This window comes from Penaeus monodon, chromosome 10, assembly GCF_015228065.2.
Source record: "Penaeus monodon isolate SGIC_2016 chromosome 10, NSTDA_Pmon_1, whole genome shotgun sequence".
Classification (NCBI taxonomy): domain Eukaryota; kingdom Metazoa; phylum Arthropoda; class Malacostraca; order Decapoda; family Penaeidae; genus Penaeus; species Penaeus monodon.
Genome location: NC_051395.1, coordinates 16,744,500 through 16,754,499, shown reverse-complemented (window position 1 = coordinate 16,754,499; position 10,000 = coordinate 16,744,500).

Here is a 10,000-nt window from a genome sequence, read left to right as displayed (position 1 = left end):
GGATGCCCCTACTTCCTGTGCCATCTGCATTCTTTTCTGCTGGTCCTCTGATAACTGCAATAATATATTCTCTAATTCAGCTTATTGGTTTTCTTCCCTAGTCTTCGTTATTTCCAATATCATTTTTTTCTGTTCTGCCTCGTTTATTTCCCCTTGTACGGTCTGGCTTACTATATGCTGCGTCAAATGGCCTGTTAGTCGTACGGAGTTCTGATGCTCCGTGTCTGATATTCTGCATGGGTTGGTGATTCCCATGCCTCCCATTCTTGGTGGCAGCTCCAGGATGGCCCTCTCTAAATCTGTAGGGTTTCGCCCACCTGAGAGGGCTGGGATGAAATCCCTCTTGATGGTCTCTTCTATGATGGTGTCTTCATTACTACTACTTACTACATTATCCCCCCTCCAAGTGGTGAGGAAGTAGGAATGATACAGATTTCTTTGGTTGAACATACAAAGGTTGGACGAGATGTGAGGTAGTTAGATACATCTAGCAAGTAAGCAGGTTTAACATGATCGATGGCAATTGCGTCAGAAGTCCCATTGCCGATAATAACAGTCTTCCTTGTGATCCTATGAACTTCATATAGACCTTCATATGGTGGCTCTAGTGGACGTTGTATGAAATCCACTCAGACGAACGCATGGGTACAGTCATGAAGATCCTTGCTTACATAAGATTTGCTTGAAGACGATTGCCGTGGCTGAACAGGTCGAAGCTTGGACATCACATCCTTGAACTTGGCGGCATAATCCTGAGTAGGGATGGTAATGGAGCTAGTGGAACTGAAGACTAATTCACCAGGTAGCCGGACTGATGTTCCATAAGCAAGCTCTGTAGAAGTGGAGTCAAGGTGTGATTTAAGAGAGCTCCTGATGCCCAAAAGCACAAGAGGGGGGAGTAGTACAGTCTTCATGTTGATGAGCCATGAGTGATGATTTCAGCCGACGATGAAAGCGTTCGATGAGACCATTTGCCTGAGGATGGTAACTGGAAGTGTGATAACATCCGATTCCAAGGAAAGTCACAAGTTTGCTCCAAAGTTGCAGCTCAAACTGGCTTCCCCTGTCTGATGTTAAATTGGTTGGTACTCCAAATCTTGATACCCAAACCAGTGATAAATCCTCGTGCTACAGCATCAGTATGAATATCAGCAAGAGAAATTGTCTCCAGCTATCTAATAAATCTATTGACGCAGGTGAGGATCTACCTCTATCCATTGGAGTAGGGCAGGGGACCAACAAGATCAACATGAACATGGTTGAATCCTGAGGAGTGTAAGTAGACTTGTTGGTGTTGACAGTAGAGAGTGGCTTGTGGTCAGTGTTAACATGGAACTTCTTGCCTTCTACTAAATGCCAAAACCATTTGATCGCTTTATAAACTGCTAAAAGTTCTTGACCAAATATAGTGCTATAGTTTTGTTCAGCATTATTTCCATCCACCTTCAACACATTGTTGCTGAATAGTTCCAGTGCCAATGTTGGAGGCATCATTAGTGATGGATGTTGGAGCATCTTGACTGGGAAAGCTGAGTGTAGTTCCTAATACTGAAGCCTTGCTTAGCAGCATCATAGGCAATATCAGCTTCAGACAAGAGCAACTGACTGACCTCTCTTGCATGGTCTGATTACAGAAAACAGAGATTGGAGAAGTAGAGAATACTTCAGAATGAATCTGTTGTAGTAGATAATCATGCCTAGCAATTCCTTGAGTTTGCACTGTGTGGTTACCTTAGGAAACTGTCGAATGACTTCACATTTGGCAGGAAGTAGAATGTTACCTGCTGCAGAAATTGTGTAGCCGAGAAAATTAACAGATGAAAAAACTCCATACACACTCTCATCTACACTAATTTGGATTCTGTAATCATTCAGCTGTTTGAAGACTTGCATTAGATGATCCTGATGTTCAGCAGCATCTTTACTGGTGATGAAATAATCAATTTCATTAGAGATGAATGGTAGTCCTTGTAAAACTTCCTCAATGAAACGCTGGAATGTTTGTGCAGCATTCTTCAGTCCAAAAGGCATCTGGACATATTCATACAAGCCCAATGGGGGTGGGGGTGGACTGGTACTTGGTGGAATGCTTTAACAAGGTCAATTTTGGAGCTGGAACATCCAGAAAGTTGAAAGTAAATTCTTGAATGTTCAGAATTGGATAACAATCCATTAGCATCTGAGCATTGAGAGCTCTGTAGTCACCGCAGGGTCGTAGTTCTCCATTCTTCTTAGAAACGACATGCAGTGCAGATGACCAGTTGCTGGAGCTTACACAGATAATTCCCAGAAAGGACTCAAACTCTTTTACTAAGCAATACCTTTGTGGAGGTAATCAATGAGACTTAGCATGTGTAGGTCGAACATTTGTTTCAATGTGATGAGTAATGGAATACTTTATAGGAAGGTTCGCAGAGTATAACTGAGTAAGTGAAGGAAAGGACTTCAACAGTGATGCAAATGGCTTGTTGGTATCGATTGTGGTGATTTTCATGTAGAAGTTGAGTATTAGTTGACTTCGTAGAAGTATTGTCAAGGAGTCTCCGATTTTTAATTTCAACTATGAGGTTGAAGTTTCTAAAAAAAATCGGCACCAAGTATGGCTTGAGACACAGCTGTTACATAGAAACTCCAACAAAATGTGCACTGAAACTTGAGATTGAGTGTAAGAATTCTCTGTCCATATATGATGATGACTAGGAACTTGATGAGGCCGCGGTGGCCGAATGGTTAGAGCGTCGGACTCCAGATTGTCACGACGGCAATCTGAGTTCGAGGGTTCGAGTCACCGGCCGGCGCGTTGTTCCCTTGGGCAAGGACCTTCACCTCGATTGCCTGCCTAGCCACTGGGTGGCCAAGCCAGCCCATGTCAGTGCCGGGTAAATAGAGATGGTGACTCGATAAAAAAAAAACACCGGGCGGAAGGCAATGGCAAACCACCGCTCTAAATTGCCAAGAAAAATCATGGAAGCCCATGATCGACAAGGCCACGGTGGCCGAATAGTTAGAGCGTCGGACTCAACACTGTCACGACGGCAATCTGAGTTCAAAGGTTCCAGTCACCGGCCGGCGCGTTGTTCCCTTAGGCAAGGAACTTCACCTCGAATGCCTACCTAGCCACTGGGTGGCCAAGCCAGCCCAAGTCAGTGCTGGTCCCAAGCCTGGATAAAATAGAGAGAATGATTACCTAAAAAAAAAAAAAAAAAAAAAAAAAAAGGTAACACCGGCACTCTCCGTGGAAAGGAACTGGGGACCCTACCACGTACTCACTCCAAGAGCATCACAACATGAAAACTACAATTAAGTATCATGCTGTGACCACGGCGGCTCAGACATGAACCTACCGTTAAAAGAAGAAGAAGGAACTTGATGTTGGAGAGTGGGTCCCACACATGAAGAAGCATAGAAGAAGTGTGGCGAACATTATGTGCCTCTAATGCTTGCCTTTGCTGTTTAAAGGTTTATTGAAGTTGTAGGGTTGAAGACACTTCTTTGCTCATTCTTTGCATTTGCTGTGATGTGTCATTTCTTCCTCTGGACTGACTTCTTGACCTGTAGCATGGCTTATTGTTATCTCAACAGCAATACAATATATATACATATATGTATATATACACACTTTGTACACACAAACACACACACACACACACACACACACACGTGTGTGTGTATATATATATATATATATATATATATATATATATATATATATATATATATATATATATATATATATATATATATATATGCACGGTATACAGAATCTCACACACACACACACACACACACACTACATACCTTGAACACAAAACACCACCAACACTATAAAACAAAAATATGCTTTTGCACTTATTTAGTGTGTCTGACACCGTCACATCACCTTCAAGAACGAGAGCAAGCAAGCACGGAAGGAGCCGGAGGAGGAACGTCGCAGACACCGCAGGAGGAGCATTCCGGCGAGGCAATGTAGCGAGAAAGGGCCGCTGGGCGAAGGGGAGAAGACCACTGCTTGTTGAAAATGAAATCCCTAACTTCCTGTGTGCTTTAATAGTGAGGGGAATGTAACGTGGAAAGGAAGGTTAGTATCGTAAAGGTTTACACTGACGTTTTGTTTGCTTAATAGGATGGTAGTGAATTAAGACAAGTATCAATGAAGGGAAGCTGAAAACGTAATCACGGTGCTGTTGCGAGTCTTTTTGAGACGTAGATTAAGGGAGTTGACAAGACCGCAACGCCTGAGAGAATTCAAAGGGAAGAGATGAAGAAATATGTGAGGCGACGAGGAGGCGCATTCCAGCTTGTCATTGTGGTGAAGGTAAGCCACCGAGAGAAGCGAGGGGAAGACGCCAGGAAAAACGAACACTGTTTGTTAAAGAATCAAATTCTCTTCAAGACTTCTGGCGCGTTACTCGGCGGCTTTTTTGCGAACGTTTTCTTGGGGTTACTCTTACGGACAAGTATATTATAACGAAACAGACATGCATGCACCCCCCCCCCCCACACACACACATCTAAAATAGATACATTTATATAGGAAAATAGATAAATCAGTAGATAAATATAGATAGATAAAAAATCCAAAATATTTATTACATGAAGATAACTTAATTCGCACTGGCCAAGTTTAAATCCTATTAAAAAGACGCATTATATACTGGGAATATCGGGTATTACCTGTGCTCCAATACCTTCAAAGTAATGAAGTTTAGAAATTTTATACACCTCCCTTCCCTTCAATCGCTTGAGTAACCGCCACGTGTCATGTTTGCAGCCATGTCTTCGTCTTTGTACACTGTGCATGTTTGAAGAATGTGAACTCAATTTTGGGATATTTGTTTTGTTGATGGGAGAATTTTCCTCAAACAGATACAAAAGACATGGATTTAGTTCTGTCGATGTCACTTATATAGATAGAGCTATAGAAAAAAAGAAAAAAAGAAAAACGAAAACGAAAAGATGAAGCGCCATCTGTTGACAACATTCATCAGTAAAATAAACGTTGTTTTGGCCTCGAAATTTCTATTCTTTGATGCCTCTTCCTCTAATGGAAGTGTGTCTCTCCAAAATAATGTTTACAATAAACAACTTGGATGTATTCTGTATTTTTTCTTTTCTTCTTACTCCTTCACAGGGTAATGCACTTACCTCTGTTTAGCCAGCCTTACGCAGAAATTCTCTCTCTTGCCCTCAGAAAAAAAAAAAAAATCAGTTCCATTTATCTGAGAAAAACATATAAAGGTTATCTGGTAAATACTTCACACTTACGTCCTCTGTACATTGGAATCGCACACCTCCCCTAGTTTGAGAACAGTTGAATGTGTTTGATGTAAGATTAGATGAATTCAAATCATCCTAGAAGCTAAAATTAAACCAGCAGTCAAGATAAAGGATATCAGAAAAGCAAATCCTTGACTTTTCCGAAGTTTCCCTTCTTTTTTTCTTTTTATTAGTTATTTTCTCTGCAATGTGGTTTTGCATGACTGCAATATACCACTTCATAGACGACCATGAAAGCAACTATGACTAGTGATAATACTAGTGATAACTAGTATTATCACCCAAACTGACATCATCACCATAACTGTCATCATGACAAGCCATCATCGTTATTACTTCAGTCATTTCTTTCGCTATCATTACCATCGTCATTATTACTCTAGACATGACCTCCTTTGTCACTATTACCATCGTCACTACCACAACAACCATCATCATCACTACCAGCTACTACCACAGTCACTACCACTTCCAGAACCACTCTGCAACCAAGAACACCTGCAATAACACCACATTACAAACACAATTATTTTCTTAGTCAGTTTTTTTTTCCGTTTTCCTTCGTCAACAAGAAGTCAAAGGAACAACAGGTGGTCCGATCGAACACTTTGGCTCGGGCTTCCGCTTGGCTGAACTTTCAATAAAAATTTGAATTTGTGAATTTCTGGAGATTTTAGGTGATGGATTGTTTTTGTCTATGTTTGTAAACGTGTAAACACACACACACACACACACACACACACACATATGTATGTATATATATATACACAGTATCTCTATATACACATACATATGGATATATATCCATATATATATCCATATATATATACATACACATATATGCACATGTATCTGCATAATATATATATATATATATATATATATATATATATATATATATATATATATATATATATACACATATATATTTGTATATAAATAAATAAGATTAAATAAAAAAAACATAAAATACATATATGTATATACACATAAATATATACATGAATAATACATATACATATACATATAGAGAGATAGGTAAATAGATAGATAGATGAACAAGTAAATAGATAGATGGACAGATACATAGATCACTAGGTAAATAGATGGACGGGTAGATGGATGAATAGATAGTTTTAGACATATGACATAGATATACATACCCGAACATGCAAGCACACCTACACATACTAATAAATCCACATACACGTGCAAAAACCAGCCAGAGAGAAAGAGGAAACCGCCTTCCCCGCTTCCCTACAGTAATGCATTGGGAGAAGAAAGTGTGTTCCGCTGCTCTCGACCATGATGGAGGAGGGATGCCGGAAGCCTGGCTTGGAGGGGCTTCGGCACGTTCACAGCGAGACGTTCAAACATGTGTACGAGATGGATGGAATCAGGTGGAAAGGCGGAGTGATATGTGGAGCCGATGGGTATTGGAAGGGGGGTAGAGGGAGGGACGGGTGGCTGGGGATGAGAGGGTGGGCGAGGGAGGGGATGAGGGGCATGGGGGAGGTAGGGGGAGAGGGGAGGGAAGGAGGGGCCACCGAGATTGCTGGGTGATTTAAGTGGCTTTGAGAGAAGGTGTGTTTGTGTTTGTGTGCGGAGGGAGGTTTGCGCGAGTGTGTGTGTTTGTTTTTGCAGTTGTGTGTGTGTGTGCAAATGCATTTGCGTGTTTGAATGACCGAATTTATGTCCATATATGAATAAAAATATGTCCCATGCACAACAGCTTTGCATGATAACCCCCTCACTCTCTCCATATACTACAACCGAAATAAACACATTTACATCACAACATACAAAAGCCTTCAGAACTTTCCTCTCATATCCTGCGGCAAAGAAACGTGTCAGCTTTAACCCCCAGAGTCACGGCTCCCTCACTGGTGTTCCAGGCTTCCTTTTGTGGAAATCTTTTCCTCTGTTTTTATCGTTCACAATTTCTTTGCCTTAATTTCTCTTCCCATAGCATTCATGTTTTTGTTGTTATCTTATCAGTGGTGGCACTGAGAGTAATTCCAATGAGCGTGATGGTAATGGTATAAGTGGTGATTAAAATAGTGTAATAGTACTAATGATGATAATAATAATAATATGATGATGACGATGGCATGGACACTGATAGTAAAGTTGATACTGTTTAATGATAATAATTACTATTATCATAATGATTAAAGTTGTCATAATCATCACGGTAACCATTATTTTCTTCTAATGTTATTTTTTCGACAAGAGAACAAGTGTAAGCAATATTAAGTAATGAGTTCTGCAAATCTTTCGATCAAATATAAGTTTTCTGCAGTCTGCCTCTTTCATGTTTATTGAGATTTCTCTTCCCTCGTTCTTTACCGCGTTTGTTTGTCCAGGTTTTCAGTCGGAAATTTTAGTTGGCGGAGGTAACGTGTTTGGCAGCGTTTATTTGGTATGTTCTTTTTGTCAGCCTGTTTACCTTAAAAAGTTACTGGTGGAATGTGAGGGTGGTTATAGGTGGATTGCCCGTGGACTAAAGACTGGTTGATTAAATGTTGGTCGTGATTTATAGCGTTTTTTTTTCTTTTTCTTTTTCATTCAGGATGTAAACAAAGGACTTTTCGCAAATGCGAGTCATCATAGAAAATGGGTCTACGAGCAGAAGGATGGTATACTTTTATAAACTGAAACAACTCTCCAACACACACGCACACGCACACGCACACACACACACACACACACACACACACACACACACACACACACACACACACACACACACACACACACACACACACACACACACACACACACAAACTCACATACACACGCACTTACACACACACACACACACACAAATGATTGACTGTGAATACTTGATGTCTGTGGGTAGATTAAACTTGTGGTGAATTTATTTATTTATTTATTTTTATATAAGAATATAAGTATGGATTAGAGCAGAGTTTTGTTTATTTGTGGATCTTTTAGTAGATTAATGAATAATTTACCAAATCAATTAATATTTTTTGTTATTAGTTGTTATATATATATATATATATATATATATATATATATATATATATATATATATATATTTTTTTTTTTTTTTTTTTTTTTTTTTTTTACGTACGTGTAGAATATCGAGGAATATATTTTTCTATAACTTTTTCATCTAATATTACTGCTACTAGTAAGATCGCTCTTGTTCTTGTTTTATCATTCTTTTTCTTTTTCTTCTTATCATTATTATATTACTACTCCTACTATTATTACTATTATTATTATCATTATTGTAATTATTATAATCATTATTATTAACTCCCCACTCCCCCTTCTCTGTCTGTCTCTCTCTCTCTCCCGCAGTCTCTCCACTGTTCTTTTCCCCTCTCCTTCAATTCCTCCCCTATGGCCCGAGGCACACAGCCCAGTCAGAAGTGGTGTTTGCCGATACCGACTCCAAAGTCAATAATCATTACTTCTATGTTTTGTGTTTCGATTTTAGGGTGAAAGTCTCCAGTCTAAAAGAAAATAATGAAAGGGGTGATAGGGAATTTTTGGGGTATATGCCTTGTCTTTTGGGGAATTTTTATTTTAGCACTAGAGGGTGGGTGATTTAATTTTGAAACCAGAATACTCGGTGATACTAGTGCTTTTGTAAAAAAAAAAAAAAAAAATGCGATCATACTCGGGTCTTGCCAAAGAGTAAAGGATAATGAAATATTGAATATCCACAGGTGGTTGTTCATACACAAAAATTATATAAATTTTATTGTCTTTGATCAGGAATATGCTTAAATGTCGGCAAGGCTGAATTTTATTGATGCCCACCATACAGATAATTTAAAAGACAATGAGACCCTAAACTTTTACAGCCTGAAGCAGGAAGTCTTTAACTTTATTTATGTTCAGATTTTATGAGTATCGTGCGTGTTAAGAGGTGTGGAATATCCGGAGTGGATGCAATATATTCCTTATTTCCTGCAAGTATGGCGTTTTCTGAAAAGATAAGAAAAAAACAACAACAACAACTTCATATTGTTGCAGGAAGAAACACTGCAACTTAATGAATTAAGGAGGAATATAACTCATATTTCTTAGGTATTGAAGATAAAATTATATCAGCTTGTTAATTGGTTGTACTAATTTAGAAATTAATGGTTTTGTTCTACGTTGTTTATTAGACTTGAAGGATATATATGGTTCTATAAATCTAATCGTTTAAAGCGAACTGAGTGAATTATATTAGATTTCCATATACATTATAATGGTTATGTTCAACAGTGTGATTACTGCAAACAGATCATTAGAAATATTTAGTTTTATTATTTTTTCTAATTGCATGTCTATCCTGAAACCACTTTTTATAGAATCAGATAGGCGAATTCCTATGTATACCCTATACTGCTATATGTGGGTCAAAATTTAGCAAAGGTTTTGGTATAATAAAACCAGGTAAATTATGAAACAAACCGTTGACTAAAAAGAGGATAGGCTACTTAAAATATATATCAGATCCTTGTTACATGCTAATTACATGATAATTACGTTATTGAAGAAATCATGGTTGGAAATTGATATATTTAATATAATCAAAACGGATATTAACAGTTTTGATAAAATTGTTTAAAAAAAGAGTAGCAGTAAGTAAACTGAAATAAAAGAAAAGGTATTGGTTACACTGCTGATAAGGATCAGTATCAAGTGATACCCATACACACACAAGCACACACACACACACACACACACACACACA